Genomic DNA, 18,985 nt, shown 5'->3' with positions numbered 1-18,985 from the left:
TCTCATCTAGAGATGAGGAAACTCAGGCACAGAAATTTAAATCACCTTAGTTTACACAGTTGGTAAGTGGAGAAGTCAGGATTTGAATCCAGATAATTGGACCCCAGAATCTGTGTTATTAAAGGAACCTTATATTAAAAGGAATTAACATTTTAAAGCTTTTGTTACATATTACCAAGCTGCTTTACAGTCAAGAATGGAGTGCCATTTAATCAGTCAGCTCTGATGTTATAGTTTAATTTTTTTTAATTTAATGGGTCAGAAATGGTATCTAATTGTTTTAAAAGTGTTGTTTGATTACGAATGAGTCTGAGTGCTTTTGGGTGGTTTTACCACTTCTGTGAACTAAGGGTTCTTGTCCTTTTATCTCTTAAAATCTTGGGTGTTTTGATGAGCTCTTTACATAATAAATTTAATATATCATTGCCTCTTGAATTTGCATCTATTTCTAACTGGTTACTTGTAAAAAACAAGTAGGGTACCTTTTTTTGTTGTTTTGCCACATTTTTCTGTTTGATGTCGTGAAATCTGTCTTTCTCTTCATGATTTCTTGTATAACTTAGACAAAGCCCACAAGCTCGAAATCTTATAACGATCATATAAATGCAATGGAGCAACAGTTGGGAATCTTGAGACTGGGAAGGATTTGAGGCCTGTCCAAATAGGGAGAGCATCACTAAACTCCAATTAGTTGTTGATGAGAATAGGCACAGTGCAGTAAGATCTTTTGATTGTTTTTCTCTAAGAAGCTAGAATCTAGATTTTTATGTGAGATATTCTTCAGAGGAAATATTGCAAGCTTAATAAAATACATCTGTGTGGGCCAGAGGGCTGATGATTTATCACCTTTGGATCAGAAGTTCTCTGTCATTTAAAATTCAATTCTATTTCAGTTTTCTGTGAATTATAAAATATATTCAATTTTTTTACACTACTCGGCCATAATAAAGAAGGAAATCTTACCCTTTGTGACAGCATGGTTGGACCTGGAGAGCATTATGCTAAGTAAAATAAGCCAGTCAGAGAAAGACAAGTACCATATGGTTTCACTCATATGTGCAATCTAATAAACAAAATGAACTAACAAGCAAAATAGAGACAGATTCATAGATAGAGAGCAGGTTGACAGCTGTTGGGGAGGGGGCTGAGGGGTGGAGGAATTGAGCAAAAAAGAAAAATAAAGAGAAAAAACTCATTGACACGGACAGCATTGTGGTGATTCACCAAATGCTAATAGGGATTTGGAGGAGGTGGAGGAAGGTATAGGGAGAATAAATGGTGATGGACAGAGACTTGACTTGGGGTGGTGAACACACAATACAGTGCGCAACGATGTGTTGTAGAATTGTTCACCTGAAACCTGTATAAGTTTATTAACCAGTGTCACCGCCCCAATAAATTCAATAAAAAGGAAAAATTAATACAAGTATAATTAGGTTGTGGTGTGAAGCATCTAGTTGCTTTCTTAAAACAAACTAAAGGAAGGAGATTAACTTACGTTTCTCCGTTCTTCTCCCTTGCCCTCAAGTTTTTCTCTTTCTTTCTTGGAATGCAAAAGGATCGAGGAAATAGTGATGAAATATTAAATGTTATTATGGTGGTTTCTCTAATTTTAAAGGAATAATTGTCTCTTTTTCTCTTTATGATGGACTTATATTGGATGCTTTCATTTTCTGATTAATAGAATGTAATTTGCTTGTTCATTTGAAATTAAGGCAGAAGAATCCATAGATAAATTGGAACTTAAAAATCCTCAAAAAAAAAAAGCTAAATAGAAGGAAGAAATATACAAAGTAATGCAAATATTTCAAAGAGGAATAAATAATCTAATCGTGTATTAAATATTGCAATTTGACAAATATGAATTTCAGTTAATGGGTTTATAGTTAGAGAGTGATCAATAAAAAATCACACTGTCTAAATATTCATTTACTTATTCAAAAATTATTAATCAAGAGCTTACTCTGTATTTAAAATCCAGTAGATAATTTTGTCCCACTATTATATTCTGTAATTACTGTTCCCTCACTATTTTGGCCCTGGGATTAATTCTACACTAATGAATACAAACATTTAAATCAGAATTATACCAGAACCAATGAATTCTTGATATGAAATTACTCTTAATAATTAATTCCATAACCTAAATTAGTTTCTTGATTAGTTTTCTAGTATAATACTTAAAACGTTTCCAATTTTGTCATGTGACTAAAAATACTGAACGTGTTTTGATCCCGACTAATTCACTTATGTTTAACTTATCAATACAGTTCTGTCAGTCTTTTGTCCAAATAAATTTTTACCATAATAGCTTTTGCTACTGTGAATTTTCTTTTGTGGGCATTATTTTTATCCAGTCCCATTTTCCCAGGTCAAAATTTATAAATCTAAATCTTACCACATACAGTTTTACCTATTTTCAGTTTTATCTTGTATCTATTATTTCTATCAGTTATATTTAGGATCTATTTCTTAGCTAATCCATGATAAAATTGTCAAGTATCTCAGTATTGGTCTGTTGCCAAAGATTATCTATTATAAAGCCAATTTAATTCTTCTGATTATTTTGGGGCTGTCCACAGCACTTTTGGCTCTAAGAGCAAATAATGGAATCAAAAGACTTATTTCTTAAAAAAATTAAGCTATTTTCACTAAAAGCAAGAGGAGGATGTTAGGGTATTGGGGAAAGTGTTGCTGAGGTTGTGGTATATGATCTGCATCACAAAGAGGAGAAAGAATTCACCAGATGATAATAGGGAGGAAGGATATTACACAGAAAATGACCAGCATCTGTAAAAGTATGGAGGCAAGAAAGTAGAGTGTGTACACAGTAGGCACCAAATAATAACTGAATGAACAAATGAATGGATTTGTGAACGGTAAATAACTGGAGTATAGGGTGCATAAAGGGGGTCAAAAACGTTGAAATGAGACAATGAAAGGCTGATTGGATATGGAGGTAAGTGTAGGAAAAGTGGAAGAGGCCACCCGATCTCCCACTTAAATGCATCTTGATGCTATTATATAAGAAAGCAAACACAGAGGAAGGATAGATTCTAGTCTACTCTTTTGCTTTTAGGTCATTTCAAGCTGAAATGAGACCCCGTGCACTGGAATCTGTACTGTTTTCAAAGACCAGAGAAAAGATTTTTTCATTACTCACTTGGTTACTTTGAGGTGCTTTCAAATCATTTATTAAATAAAGTATTCCTTTTGTCTAACCTAACACTCTTGTTACACTTACCTCCATTTCCTATTGTTCTGTTTTGTGAGAATTGGGGAACAGCTAGTCATTATATTTGATAGGAGTATTTCCCAGGATGTTCTTTCTAAGCCTCTTAAATATGTTTCTAATGTTCTTCTGATTCAACCCCCTTTCTAATATATAATTCTTTGTTTCATAGATGATTTGATCAGCCTGTTGGCCAGGGGTATTATATATATTAAAGTTTTTTAAATGTAGATGCTTATTTAGTTTTTATTATTAGCATAGGTATTCAGTTAGTTATAAGTAAAGTAAGGGAGCAAAAGGAATCCGACATTAAACATAATGACCTAGAGAGCTGCATCCGACAGTAAGTCTGCCTCTCTAGGAAGTTGTAGCATTGATAGGCTCCCGGGTGGACCGCTGCATCCTCTGCCTTCAGGACCTAATCCCCAAAGCAGGCAGGAAGGATTGTTAATGGCCATCACCCAGGATTACTGAGAGGGAGGGGTAAAAGCAGTGAGGGCAATTCCTCTGCTGGATGGATGCTCAGTAGAAGCTAAAATGGCTCAAGGGAAATCCTTCTAGTTCGAGGCATGTGCAGTAGGAGCCAACATGGTGAGCACAAGGGGAAGGTCTCTAGCCTGGGAAAAATGATGGTAATGGATAAGTGACATAGAATTCTGGAAGGTCCAGGAAGTGAATTGGTTAGGTAGGGGGAGGGCCCAGCACAAGTCCTTGAAGGATTGGAAAATTGATTGGTTAGTTTGAAAGAGTGCCTGGTTCTTCCCAAGCAAGATAATATAATCACAGCCTAACAAAGGCCCCTGGCTCAGTAACACATTCCTTCGTGTATTTGCACACTTGCGCATTCTCTCTCTAGCAGCCACGTGGGCCCCAAGTGTAGGCTTCGAGGCCTAAGTGTGGCAACACAGCACCACTTGGAGTGCAGCCAGGAACAGATGCCAAGCTAGCTGGATGGGGCAGAGACTGAACTGGACTAAGCTTTGGCATGGACTGAACCAACGGCACAGAATTTCTGAACCCTGGCCCTACTTCTGGGCTTGATGAAGACAGGGCTGGACTTTTCCTACAGCAGGATGAACGGACATGAGACACCAGGAACCTGAGGGCAGTCTTTTATTTCTAGCCCAATAAATCTTACTAATACACCTTATCCTCCTATGTATGGGTCCCTGAAATGCTTTTCTTGCATCTCCGTGAAAGGACCCATTTCCACCAACATTATTATTCTTTTCTCCATGTCTCCAATCAATTTTTTCTTTAGTTGTTTCTTTTCTTATTTCTGGAAATTTTGAAGATAATGAGGAAACAAGGATAGCAAGACATAGTGAAAGGGCTGTGAATATTTAGCCCGAGGAAAAAGGCTAAAATGGTTAATAGACATATTTAAATCTTGAAGGGACACCACCCCCCCGATAATAAACTCTTCTTTACCATGGGTTAAATTGAAAGAATGAATAATATAATTACAAGAAAATGTGGATTATAACTTTTGTGTATGTGTATATTCCTGACTAAATGAGACAATTACTTGTACAATTACTTTAGCACTCTGAGCCTCAGTTTCCTCATTGGTGAAGTACAGATAGTATCTACTCCATAGGATTTTTTATAAGAGTTAAATGGAATAATATATTTATAAACTATAAATTACTATAAATGAGTAAAGACATTTCATCTGAGTAGCTATTCAGTGGAATGATTTGAGAGATTTCATGTGAGGGATTATAAACTAACAGGGGCATCATCTCTTCCAGAGAAGACCCCAACATCAGATGTCCTCTCTGCAGCAGCTCATCCTCAGGCTCCATGAGATTGTCTTTCTTACCTGTTGCAGTGATTTGGTGACAGACAGGTCATTTCCAGCCATAGCAACAGAATGAGGTATGGTGTGATTTCCACAAGATTGTCCCATTTTATGTATGTACCATAATATATGTAAGCAGTGTCCAACTCGGGGATATTTAGGTTAATTCTAGAGTGAAGTGGAGCCAAAAGTATTTTCTATAACATCATTCCCTCCTAATGAGAGTTTAGGTAGAATTTCTGGCCTCCCTATAGATAGAGCCAGAAACACAGAAAGGGAGAAATTCATCCTACTCCTAGAAATATCTTCTGCAAATAATGATAATTCTTTCTTTTTCACTCCAGTAATAGACTGGAGCTAGTTTGTACTACTTCTCAAGAGCCAACTGTTAAATTTTCAAAAATTTTAAGAACTTGTTGTTAAACACAGCCAGTATAAACAAATTATGTAAACTTTTTACTAAATAAATTATACTACAGTACAAAGATAATACTCAAATTTCATTACTTCCTAAAGTTTTTTTTACTACATTTTAATACTTTCTATGTTTTTGAAGTTATTTACAGCTCATATATCTGTATGGTTGGAAAAACCATAATAGTGACCTTATGTATGTCCCTTCCTAATTCCATGTTTAATGGTGTCGCGTTTCTAGCTTGAAATAGGTCATGGTGGGAGTATTTATGCATGGAAATTGGTAATGCTACAAATCAGAGTCATCTGTTAAATACTTACCAACACAATATTCCTTTAAGTCATTTGTCAGATGCTTTGGTTAGTATTTGCAGGGCATCCAAAGTCTGAAGCTATGGAGGTAGTTGACAATGCAGCTTCTGGAATCAGATTCTGTAGATTGGAATTCAAATGTTGACTATTTACTCACTGTGTGACATTGGAAAAATTACCAATCCTTTCTGTGTATCTGTAAAATGAGAATAAAAGAAAGACTCCCTATCCCATACTATTGTTCTGACCAAACAATACCTAGCACAATGTATGTATTATGATTAGTTTAATTTAGATAAAATTATAAATTATGACATGGAAGCCTCTTTCTAATCCTATTATACTAATGATTTTAAAATCAGTTTAAATCTCATTGATTAGAAGTTTTTCATCTATGACATATTAATATGGTGAGTTATATTAGTAGAATTCCCAATGTAAGAACAACTTTATGTCCCTGGAATGAATTTCACTTGGTCATTGTGCTCTGTGTTTTCTTTCTTCTTTTCTTCTTTCCTTCCCCTTCCTTCCTTCTGTCCTTCCTCCCTCCCTCCCTCCCTTCCTCTCCCTCTCTCTCCCTCTCTCTCTTTCAACTGAATTTATCGAGATGACACTGGTTCACAAAACCATACAGGTTTGAAGTGTATAGCTAAACAAAACATCATCTGCACACTGCATTGTGCACCCACCACCCCAAGCAAAGTCTCTTTCTGTTCCCCCTTTCTCCCCTTTGCCCACCTCCACCTACCTCCCACCATGTTTCCCTCTGGCTATCATTACATTGTTGTCTGTGTCTCTGTGTGTTGTTGATTTTGCTTGATACTTTCACCTCCTTTCTTGCTGCCCCCCAACCCTCCTCGCCCTCTGACAGCTGTCAGTCAGTTCTCTGTATCCATGCATCTGTTTCATCAGTTTATTTTGTTCACTGAATTCCACATATAGCGCTGGCTGGTGTGGCTCAGTGGATTGAGTGCTGGCCTGAAAACTGGAAGGTCACTGGTTTGATTCCCAGTCAAGGCACATGCCTGGGTTGTGGGCCAGGTCCTCAGGGTGGGGTGGGGTGGGGTGGGGTGGGGTGGGGCGGGGCAGTGGGAAGGGTGTGTGTGCGAGAGGCAACAGATCAATGTATCTCTTGCACATTGTTTCTCTTCCTCTCTTTCTCCCTTCATTCCCCTCTCCTCTCTCTAAAAGTAAATAAGTAAAATATTTTTTAAAATTCCACATATAAGTAAGATCATATGGCATTTGTCTTTCTCCAACTGGTTTATTTCACTTAGCATAATAATCTCCAGGTCTATCCTTGTTGTCACAGAGGGTAAGATTCCCTTTTGGGGCAGGGGCAGGCAAGTAGTATTTCATTGTGTAAATGTACCACAACTTTTTATCTGTTCATCAGCTGATTGGAACTTGGGCTATTTCCAAATTTTGGCTATTGTAAATAATGCTGCAATGAACATAGTGTCTCAAATTAGTGTTCTGGGTTTCTTCAGATATATTCCCAGAAATGGGACCACTGGGTCAAAAGGCAGTTCCATTTTTAATTTTTTGAGGAAATTCCATACTGTTTTCTACATTATTCTTATCATGTTGGTGGATTTCATTTGCTGACAATTTATTTTGCTTATATCATCATTATTAATAAGTCATCTTGACAGTTTTGTGCACTTTTTCAGGTTTTGGTATCAATGATTTGATGACTTTGTAAAAGTAATAAAGAAGCTTATTTTTTCTGTTCTTATAAACAGTCTCAGTAGCCTTCAAAAATATCTGATTGCTGCAAGATTAGAAAGAACTTGTGGAACTATCAGGACCTGGAGCTCTTTGTCAATTTTCTCTAGTCTACTAGTTATCAAACTTGGCTGCCCATTGGAGTCATCTGGGGAAATCTTTAAACCCCTGATGCCTGAATCCTAAATACATTCTGTTTTGATTAGTCTGGTATGCATCCTCGGCATGGGGACATTTTAAAACTCTTCAAGTGATGGTGATATGAAGCCAAGGTTTGGAACTACTGTATTTCTTTTATTTCTCTTAGGATATTTGTTTAATTTGATGTCTTTTCTTTACTGAATTGTAATGATTTATATTTACCTAGAAAGTTATCTTTACTTCTAGACTTTCAAAATGACCGTCATAGGATTTTGCCAAATAGTGTTGCATAATTATTTTTATTATAATTTTTTTGTGGCTGTGATTATTTCATTTTTTATTTGTTCTTTTTAATTCAGTTTATTGGAGTAACCCTGTTTACTAATGTTATATAATTTTCAGGAGTACAAGATTATAAGTCAACATCTGTATACTCTATTATGTGCTCCCCACCCAAAATCTAGTTTCCTTTCATTACTGTATTCTTTACCAATTTCACCCTTTCCCCACCTTTTTTCCCTTGTGTTGTTTGTATCTTTGAGTATGCTTTTGTTTGTTTTGTTAGCTTGTTCATTTTTGTTTTATAGTCCACATGTGAGTGAAATCATAGTTTTTGTCTTTTTCCACTGACTTATTTCACTTAGCATACTCTCAAGATCCATTAATGTTGTCACAAATAGCAATATTTAGTCTTTTTTATGACTGAGTAGTATTCCATTGTGTGTGTGTTTGTGTGTGTGTGTGTGTATAAGTACATCTTCTTTATCCAATCATCTATCAATGCACACTTAGGTTTACTTTTTTTTTTTATTTCTAATTTGTATACTTTTGATTTCTTCCCCACCTCATTTGTTGTTATTGTTATGAGATAAATAGTAGTTTGTCTATTTTATTGACTTTTTACAGGCCCAATTTTTTTTTTTTTTTTTTTTCAGATTTAATGTGTTTTATTGATTAAAATATTACATTTGTGCCCCTTTCCCTTCCCTCTGCTCCCCTCCACCCGGTGGCCCCCTCCCTCCAGTTGTCCCCCCCTTTTAGATTATGTCCATTAGTTGTGCTTACAGTTCCTCCCAACCTCTCTCCGTCTATTCCATTCCCTCCTACCATGATCCCCAATTCCTATATCATCTCCCTCCCTCTCCCCACTCCCCCTCCCTGTTGGCCTCCCCCCACTATGTTTCCCTTACCCACAGTTCCTTTTCCATTCTCGTTGCCTGTTTCGTTTGCCTTTGTTTCATCTCCCTAGCTTCTGTTTTTTAAACCAGTCCCTTTAACTTCTCATATAACAGTGGTTTGGATCTAATGAACTCTTTCAGTTTTATTTTGTCCTGGAAACACTTTCTCTGTCCTTCTATTCTGAATGACAATTTCGCTGGATAGAGTATTCGTGGTTGTAGGTTTTGGATTTTCATTACTTTGAATATTTCTTGCCAGTCCCTTCTTGTCTGTAGGGTTTCCCTTGAGAAGTCAGCTGATAGTCTAATTGGGACCCCTTTGTACATAATTCTTTTCTTCTCTCTTGCTGCTTTTAAGATTCTCTCTTTATCTTTAATTTTTGACATTTTGATTATAATGTGTCTTGGAGTGGTTCTCCCTGGGTCCAGTCTCTTGGGAACTCTCCTTGCTTCCTGGATCTGCAAGTCTATTCCCTTCCCCAAGTCTGGGAAGTTCTCCTTTATTATATTTTCACTCAATTTTTCAAGTTCTAGTTCATCTTCCTCATTCTCTGGCAAACCAATGATTCTTATGTTGGGCCTTTTATAGCTGTCCCAGAGGTTTCTGATCCTCTCATTGTTGCTTGCCATTTCCTCTCGCTGCATTGGTTGACTGCTTGTTCCTTCTCCATATTCCAGTTTGTTGAAATGGACTCTGGATTCCTCACCATCTGTCTCGTATGTGGTTTTGTTCCTTTCGTTATGAAAGTTTTTCGCTTCTTTCATATCTTTTTCCTGCTCTTTTGCGAATTCTGTAAGCCACCTGATAACAATGGCCCAGAACTGAGCCTCTGACAGGTTTCTTATCTGTTCATCTGTCAGGTTCTCTATCTGCTGCCTGGTGAGTTGTGTTACCGGGATCTCTATAGTTGCCTGCCTCATTTTGACAGATGCGTTTTGTTTTCCTGGGCCGGCTGTCGGGGGCAGGGGGCAGTGCCTGCGTACGCGTCACAAATCAGCGACCGCCGGCGCCTGCCTGTCCGCGACCTATTTCGCAGCTCTGTGGTGCTTTCTGTGGGGGCGGGGGTCCAAGATGGATTCACACAGTTATTCAGCTAGGAGACCGGGATCCGTACTCCCGCCCCCCTGGGCCTCACTGTTCAAGGCGATGCTGCGGCTGCTCCCCAGCGCCCGGAGTCGAGCAAGCCAGGGGCTTGATTGGAGTCGCGCACGCCAGGGGCTTGATTGCCTCCAGGATTTTTCGCCGCCCCGCCCCGCCGCTCCGCAAACAGCTTTGCCTTCTTTAACTCTTACCTGCCCAAATGGCACCGCTGGTTTATAACTTCATATGTTGGGCTTCCGTGTAGCTTTATTTTCTGGAATTTCTAGTTATCCTTTGTTTTAAAGTAGTTGTATTCCACTATAGTTGTAGAGGGAGACCTAGCGTGTCCGTCTAAGCCTCCATCTTGGCCGGAAGTCCTCTTTACAGGCCCAATTTTAAAATTTATTTATTTACTCTTTTTCCTGTCTTTGTATTTAATAATTTCTTTTATGATTTTAATATATTTTCCCTTTCTGGTCCTCCTTGGGTTAATTTTGTTTATCTGCTTCAAACGTCTTGGGTTATTTCATTTTGATTTATTTCATTTATCACTATGCCTTTTTGTTAAGTAATAAAAAGTATTTCCAGCTATTAACTTTTCCTTTAACAAATATCTGTGCAGTATTTATTAATATATACTATTTTTATTATCAGCTTTTTAAAGATAGTCTATAAGTGCTGTTTTAATTTCCTTTTTTTGATCTAAGGGTTATTTTCAGAGGGTTTTTTACTTTATCAGTTTTTAAGTATATAGGCTTATTTTTATAATCGTACCTAGTTTTGTTGTTGTCACTGAATTGCTTCTGTATTAATTTATATTAATTGGACAATCTTTCTAAGACATCTGTTTGATTTTAGTTGAACATGTGTAATATCAGACAATTAAAAAAGGAAAAGCAACTGATATATTCAATTTAATAGACAGAATAATAAGTGGCACCAACTGTCATTCCATCCCAGGCAGACTGATTTTTTAAAAAAACATTTTATTTATTTATTTTTAGTTAGAGGGGAATGGAGTGAGAAAGAGAGGGAAGGAAATATCAATGTGTGGTCACCTCTTGTGTGTCCCCCAACTGGTGACCTGGCCCACAACCCAGGTATGTGCCCTGACAGGGAATTGAACCAGCAACCCTTTGGTTCACAGGCCAGCACTCAAGACACTGAGCCACTCCACCCAGGACAAGGTTGAGCTTTTAGTTTGAGATGCCTTCTTGGGAAGCAAGTACTTGAGAGTCAATACACCAGAATCCCAGGCATGTGATCAAGACTAAGGCTCTTTTCATTGCTTTCTTTACTTGGGAAGGAAATACTTGAGACTCAATACACCAGAATCCCAGGCATGTGATCAGGACTAAGGCTTTTTTCTTTGCTTCCCTTACATGCTTCTGTCAGAAGCAAGTCCACTCTAAGATCATTACATTAAGCAAGAGTCAGCAAACTTTTTCAGTAAAGGGCCCAGATTATAAGTAGTTTAGGCTTTGTGTGTTGTATTACTAGTATTACATGTAACATATTTATAATAAAAAATTGTTCATTGTTTTGGAACTCACATTTAAATGGGCATGTTATATTTTTATTTGTTACATCTGACAACCATATTTGCAGGCTATATAGTCTCTGTGGCAACTACTTAGCTCTGCTATTGTAGTGGGAAAACAAACATAGATAATACATAAGCAAATGGGTGTGACTATGTTCCAATTAAACTTTATTAAAATAGTCAGTGGACTATATTTGGCTTGAGAGCCAAAGTTTGTCCACCCCTGCATTAGACCAGTAGATTTCAATGATTACTGTGCATCAGAATCACATGGAGGGATTTCTGGGTCCCAGCCCCAGGGTTTATGATTCCATAGATCTAGGGTGAAGCCCAACAATTTGTGTTTCTATCAAGTTCCCAGGTGATGCTGCTACTGCTGGTCTTTGGAGCACACTTTGAGTTCCACTGCATTAGGGGAAAATGACTATTACTTTTTTATTCCTAAAATCCACTCAGAGGAACATTAATTGACTTCTTATTATTCATTTAAGACTTCATAATCTTATGAATCAGAAATTTTAAGTGCTAAAATTTAAATATTCACATGGCCAGATCTTCCTGACCAGCAGGGCTTCCCTAACACATATGGGCTAATTCCAAAAAGTTAGTCCCTCTCGGGGAAGAATTAGAAAAAGGTACCAACCACTCTCCTGAGTTTACACAGCCCCTCACCAAGGTACACAGCCTGGTCAATTGAGCACAGGCTGAATTTCAGCATTCACTCTCCCCCCAGGAGTCTTTGTGCTGAGCAGACACCACATGATACTCCTGGTGGCCCTGCTGATCAGGGGAGTGTTATCTACAACTCATAAAACCGATACATTCTAAATTTAAAGCATTCAGTAAGAGTTTACATCTTTTCTCAAAGTAAAAACAACAAACAAACAATATTTTTTCCACTTGGATGTGACATACTTTTTTTCAGCTTTATCGAGGTATAATTGTAAAAATTGTAAGATATTTAATGAACACAGTGTAATGATAAATAATATTCCTAAGAAAAAAATCCCACAAACTGACCCCTATACTCTTTTTCTGATACCTCAAGGGAAGAAAATAAACATATTTTTAAGAAATCTCCTTTACACAGAAATTTAAGAATTTTAATGCCGATGGTGTGCCGAACAGAGTCTGCACTGTTTGGCTTTTTGAAGTTTTCTTTATCTCTAATATATTAACACTATTTTGTAAATGTTCCATGACCCTTCAAGAGGGTACATTCCCTCTATAAAGGTGATAGAGTTTGAAATATATCTGCTTAAAAATGTGTACTTTCCTGTTAATACTATCCACATGTTATAAGGATTCTCTATATTGTTACTTATTCCCTCGATCTAATGACTTGGGATATAGTGTAATCCCCATGAGTCATGGAAGAAGTTCTTATGCATGATTTTATATCTCTATCCCTGGCCTTTAGCACAATACATGGAACATGGTAGGCACTCATTTATTAAATGAATAAACTATTTGGGGCTGTAAAATAGGGTGTAATACAATTGTTCCCAGTTCTCCATTCAAAAAAATAATAAATTTTTATCCTTTTACTTTCTCCCTATCGGACTTGAAACTGATCTCCTAACCTGCTGCATTTCTTCCTGAAGATACACTTCTCCCCCACACTTAAGTTCTTGTGGCAGGTTCCACTCAGGCCTTGTGTTGCTCTTAAACATAGAAAACCAATTACTGAAAAGATATAAACTAAAATATTGATGTGGTTTTTCTCTCTGGGTGATTCTTTATATTTATTTAATTTTGCTTTTGCTTTTGCTTTTTGGCATTTCCCAGACATTCTATAAAGAACAGATATTACTTTCATAGTTAAGAGAACAAATAAAATTTATAATTAGAAATATCAGTAGATCTTTCTCTCCGATATTTTCACTCTCTTGTTCGAATTCTATTCATTGAGATTACACAGAAAAAGTAAATTCTCACTCTGGCTGGTGTAGCTCAGGGGGGTGGGTGTCATCCTGCAAACTGAAAGCCTGCTGGTTCAATTCCCAGTCAGGGCACATGCCTGGGGCCGGGTCCCCAGTAGGGGCATGCAAGAGGCAGCCTATCAATGTTTCTCTCACACACTGATGTTTCTTTCCCAGTCTCTCGTTCTCTCTCTGCCTTCCTGTCTCTCTGAAATAAACAAATTAAATATTTATTTAAAAAAAGAAAAAGTAAATTCTCTTTTCTAGATGGAAAAATCATTAACATTTAAAGGGACCTCTCAGATTCTCCCTGAGTCTTCCCTTTCAAGTTTCCTTCAAAGTTTGTCACATGGTTCCTAGATCCTTCACCATCTTGTTTGTCTCTGAACATAAGCCTGTTCGTGGGTAATCATTTAAAACAGAGCTCCCAGACTGGATGCACTATTTCAGATACAGCATGATCTACACAAAGTACAGTAGCAACTCCCTTGATCCATAATATGGTTCCACTATCGCAGCCTTCAATAGCGCTGGCATTTTCAGTGCCCACAACACTGCTGACACGTGGGAGTTTACTGAAGCTCCTGCCTTTTTCATTCCTTTGCCCCCAATCTGTTTTTATACAAGTAAGTGGTACAGATACACATCTGTCTCACCTGGGCTTTTCTTGTCCTCACTCCTTGAGCAGACCCCAGCTGGTGGAGCTAAGGAACGGAAGAATAGTGACAGAGTTTATCCTTGTGGGCTTTGAGCAGAGCTCCCTTTCCACTCAGGCATTGCTTTTTGCCCTCTTCCTAGCCCTCTACGGCCTCGCCATGGTCATGAATGGCCTCATCATCTTCATCAGCAGCCAGACCCTTGCCTATGCCACCATGGTGGTGCTCAGCCCCATGGTGCTCATTGTCATCTCCTGTGCCCGTGTCCTAGCCTCCATTCTTAGCTGAGCTGCCTACTCAGGTCAGGGGAAGACCTTTTTCACTTGTATCTCCCATCTGACTGTGGTCATCTTTTCCTACACCTCAGCCATGTTCTCTTACATGAACTCCTGCAGCACACGTGGCAATGACAAAGACAAGCCTTTCTCCTTCCTCTACACCATCATTACCCCTGTGTGCAACCCCATCATCTACAGTTTTTGGAACAAGAAAATGAAGAAGGCCGTGATGAGGGCCTTTGGGAGGACCAGCCTGGCCCAGGCAGAGTCTGTCTAGTTGGAAGACTCCTGGAGGGGAAGCTCCCTCCTCTGCCCTGACAGTTGGGTACCTCTCCAATGCCTAAAGGTTCCAGGAAAGTACATTCATAGCTTCCTTTCCACTAGTATCAGACCTGGGAGATCCTATTGATGTCTAATCCTCATCTATCTGACTTCACTTTAAGCACTGTTTTCTCATGGACCTTCCTCTGGAGAATTTGAGACTTTCCTGAGTTTTTTTTTTCTTCTGAGTTCTCCAATAGGTTCTGATAAATATATAAGTGCACTTAATTCCATTTCATTTTATTTGTATAGTACTTTAACATGCTTTTCCCAGCCTGTTTTGCATATATATTTAGTAGACATTTTTCTCTTTCAGCTTACCATTTCAGTCTGTTTTTCTTTCTCACATTCTAATCTCATACCCTGAATATTCCCTCATATACCCTGTTCTTATATAAGAAAAAATAGGGGAAGAAGTAAGAAAAAGAGAATTAGGGAGCAGGGTTGACATTAGGAAAGGTCGGTTAGAGAAAAGAAGAAAAAGAAAAGCTAAGGACCAGCAACCTGAAGTCTATCTTCTTAGCCTCTACTTGCTTTTGTGGGAGAATTTGTGGTGGCATTAAATTGCTGACATTGCACTCAGTTTGTTTATGTTTGTGTGTTGTTGGGGAAGGGCAGGTAGAAGAGACCAGTGTGTCAAACCCTTTCTCCTAAATCCTTTAGTTTCTTTAAGTCACATGACTGTTTGATATTTCCCTTTAGATCTAAAGTAAATGACTCTAAAAAGCTTCTCAGACCTCAGACCACCTTTCTTGTTATTCGTACCCCAAAAATAACTCCCCTCTCCTTATCGCCTCCTTTTTTCTCAATCATCTTTCATTTCATTCCAACTCAACCCTATTTCATCTTACCTCATGTTAAATTGATCTATTTCATTCCCTGTACTTTAAGGAATATCTCTTCGCACTACCTCCACCATTGCAGAAGCCTTTCTGTTTGCAACCCTGACCTCCCTAGTTTCCTCTAGCTTTCCTTAACCAACCCTAGCATCCCTTAAGAAGGGTATTATATTCTGAGTTGTTCTCTTCCTTTGAAAACTGCATCTTCCTCATGCCCCTTTCATAACAAATAGGAAAGAAAAGGGAATACGTACCACTTCCATAAGATGAACGTACCTCATCTATGATGCCCTCACATACATGTACTACCCTTTCCACATCCTCCTATCACATACTACTGTCTGCAAGGACTTAAAGCGGTAGCTTCATTCCACAAATCTCTCTCTTTTGAATCCAAATTGGTGAATCTCTGATATCAGAGTACATGTCAGAAGTACTTCTTAGAAAGGTGAAAGAAATGAGACATCACTGTAATCAAGAAGAAACAATAAGTGCAGAACCTAAAGATTTCCATTATCAAAGAAAAATTACCTCAGACAAAGTTAAACAGACAAGAAAGACTTCAAGACTATTCCAACAGGAGGTTGACCTCAACTCTGCTGAGAGTTTTAGAGCTGCGGGGTGGAGGAGTTGGGGAATGGGAAGGGTTTCTTAGGTCACCTGAGTGTGGTGGTTGATCTTCCCCAAAGGAAAAGTAACTTAGTCTCTAAGAAGGTTCTCACAGAGACTAGGAAACTGGGGTGCTATGTTCCTTGAGGACCACATTTCACAGGGATGGGTCCGAAGTCCTTGAGAAAGGCACTTCCTGTGTTTTAAAACTGGCAAGAGGCTTTTAAGGAGATTTGTGTAGCTTTCAAAGGCGCAGAGAAGGCATTTGCAATTACAAATAAATGCGCCGAGAAAAGGGAGGGCAGGGGCATATGATCAAGAAGAAACCTTTCTTAAAGCTCAGTCAAGTGTAAAGGGGGAGGGATGTTAAGGTCACCTTGGTCACCATGAAGAGCAAAAAAAGTGCTTATTCTTCTCCCTAGGATCTCAGCTTCTTCTCCAAGTTGAAAATTCCTGTCTCAGTGAGCCTTTAAAAGAAAAAAGCGAAAGGAGGGGAAAAAAAAAAACGGAGAGGAAAGGGTGCTTTTAAAAGTTTTATGAAAAATGATTTCATAACATACATTTAAATGCCTGGCATTGTTGTATGCTAACGTCATAAACAAGACACAGTCCTAGTTTTTAAAAGATCTAAGTCTAATAGGGCAGGAAAAAAAATAATGGTAATACAAAGGGCAAACGTCGTAAGAAGCCTATACAAAGAACATTGGGTAATAACAGCAGCTTGCGTTTATTAAGCACTTATGCTCTAAAAGCTTTACACTAATCATAGCAAAACCCTTGCAGTACTAGCCTTACCTCCATTTTTGAGAAGCAAAGATGAGGCTGATGAGATTAAGTGATTTGCTCAAAATCACACCGCACTTCAAACGGCACAGCCGCAATTCTAAATGGGGCACCAGTTCCAAAGCTAGCCCTCCTAAGGAAGTAATGGAGTAACTGTCCCGAAGAATGGGGCCAGCCTTATACCTAGAAGGTGATATTAAAACTAAGCTTTAAGGAATAAGCAGTGAATTGTAAGGCAGAAATGGGGAAACGAGGGTTAGAAGCCGGTGATAAGGAATTCCAGGCCAGAACTGCCTGATTCGTCGTTTAAATGGTGCATTCGACGTGGCTGGCGCAGGGTGAATAGGGACGGGAATGCTGGAAAAATCAGGCTTTGTGACCTACAACTATCTTCTCAAGGGCGAGCACTTTCTGGTTCCTGGTCCTGGACTTCTGCCCAGGCAGGAACGGACGCCAGGGGGGCTCTCGCGCACGGGAAGCCGCAGCCCCGGGCGCATCTCCCTTTGCCGCAGCACCTGATCTGGTTCCAGGGCCCGGAAGACACACAAAGAGGCCCCCGGGACCGCGAAAACCCACGTAATAACCAGAAGTTACCCCGGAAATGCACGTCCCTTCCCAGTCCCTTCTCACTGCCACGATCCGGGCTACCCAATCTACCCAAGAGGCGGTGGGTCCTGACCCAGTTACCACAGGGAGCGGAGAGGGACACGGTCTCCGCTAAGAATCCGTGGCCAATCAGCCTTCCAAGGCCTCTCGGATCACCGCTGTGGCAACCAATGAATGGCCGCCCCGCCCGGCGGGATTGCACTCACCCGACCACCTCTGAGAAACCAGCTATTTTGGGAGACTGGGCAGCGCCCCGCCCCCGCCCCCTCAAGGAGGTGCGGACTTTGGGCTTGGGATTCCTTCCCAGCCAAGTGGAATTGTTGAAATGCCGCGCCCTTTCGGTGGAGCATGTGATGAGATGGGGACGGAGCGAGGCAGGAGGCAGGCCTGAGCCGAGATCTTGCCCATCACTTCGAGTCACCATAGCTCCCAGCCCTGTCCATGGATCCCTAGCCTCGTTCTTTTCAAGTGACAGCCAGCTCCCGCCCCCCAACACCCCCTCCTCCGCTCCACCGCTTTTAGAGAATCTTACAACTGTTGAGTTCCTCGAACCTTTTTTGGATAACAGCAATGTTCCCTGAGCTTCCTTCCCCTTTTCCCCTTTCCGGTTACCCGCACTAGAAAGCCTTCCTGGACCCCTTCCCCTTTCTGGGTTTATTTCTTTGAGTTCCCTTCAGAACCAGGGCGTTTTCCTGCTACTTTACTCTTAACTTACTTCTCTGTCCCTCCCCCACCCTCGCCCCTAGTCGGATTCACTTTTGAATCCTCAGCACAGTACTGGCCATAGGAGGCGCTGTAGCGCTACTTCCGCAATGAAATCTTAAGCGGAATCCTGGTGTATTAACCAAATAAAAGCAAAGCTGTTCTGATAGGGGTGGAGAGGGAGTGTCCGGAACCCTGAGCCCCCAAACAAGCCCCTGAGGCACCTAATGTTAGTTACTGACTTCAGACGAAATATTCAGTTTAATATATAGAAATATGGTTTACCCGGGACATGAAAATTAAACATCTAGAGCCTGTAGGGGAACTCTTAAAATCTCATCTTTTTGGACTTCCAATCTGGTTACATGTGTTTGTTTTATTTTCCAGTTTAAAGACCTAGATATCTGTTTGCCACTTCAGATTAACTCCTCACCCTCTTCACCCAGCTCTGGGTTTGAGAGGCTGACCTGCCTGGACTACGTCAACAGATTCCCTCATCTCTGGCCTTGTATTGGGTTCAGTCAATGAGTAACATGGGCAGAAGATCAAAAGGAAGCAGGAGGGTGAAGTTGGTGTGTTTAATTCTCTTTCTTTCCCTGTGAGGCTTGTGGCAAGCTTACTTGAGTCCCTTTAGCTAAGATCTCAGCTCCTGCCGGCTGGCTCTCTCTACCTAGTTCTCTTAAGTATGTCTTAAGTTCTGGAACTACCATCTCCCATTACCTGTGTTTGGAGGGGGAAACACCAGGCTCTAGGGTTACTACATTCCAAGTTAAAATTGTGGGAAAGGAGCCCAGGATAGTTCTCCATTTCTAAGTGCTGGAACCACCATCTCCCAA

General features: G+C 39.7%; 1 long non-coding RNA gene across 1 annotated transcript; it reads right to left on the bottom strand.

The window, feature by feature from the left end:
• Nucleotides 1–5,759: 5,759 nt before the first annotated feature.
• On the bottom strand, nt 5,760–17,132 carry LOC150011666 (uncharacterized). Its single transcript, XR_016510458.1, has 5 exons — nt 16,854–17,132; nt 16,435–16,525; nt 15,726–15,917; nt 14,012–14,059; nt 5,760–5,882 (listed from the first exon to the last, which is right to left on the bottom strand). It is a non-coding gene; the product is annotated as an uncharacterized LOC150011666 (long non-coding RNA).
• Nucleotides 17,133–18,985: the final 1,853 nt, after the last annotated feature.

The sequence above is a fragment of the Furipterus horrens genome, unplaced genomic scaffold, assembly GCF_987537825.1.
Source record: "Furipterus horrens unplaced genomic scaffold, mFurHor1.1.pri manual_scaffold_4, whole genome shotgun sequence".
Classification (NCBI taxonomy): Eukaryota; Metazoa; Chordata; class Mammalia; order Chiroptera; family Furipteridae; genus Furipterus; species Furipterus horrens.
The sequence above is the reverse complement of the archived record's forward strand: the minus strand, read 5'-3'. Positions and strand labels throughout refer to the sequence as shown.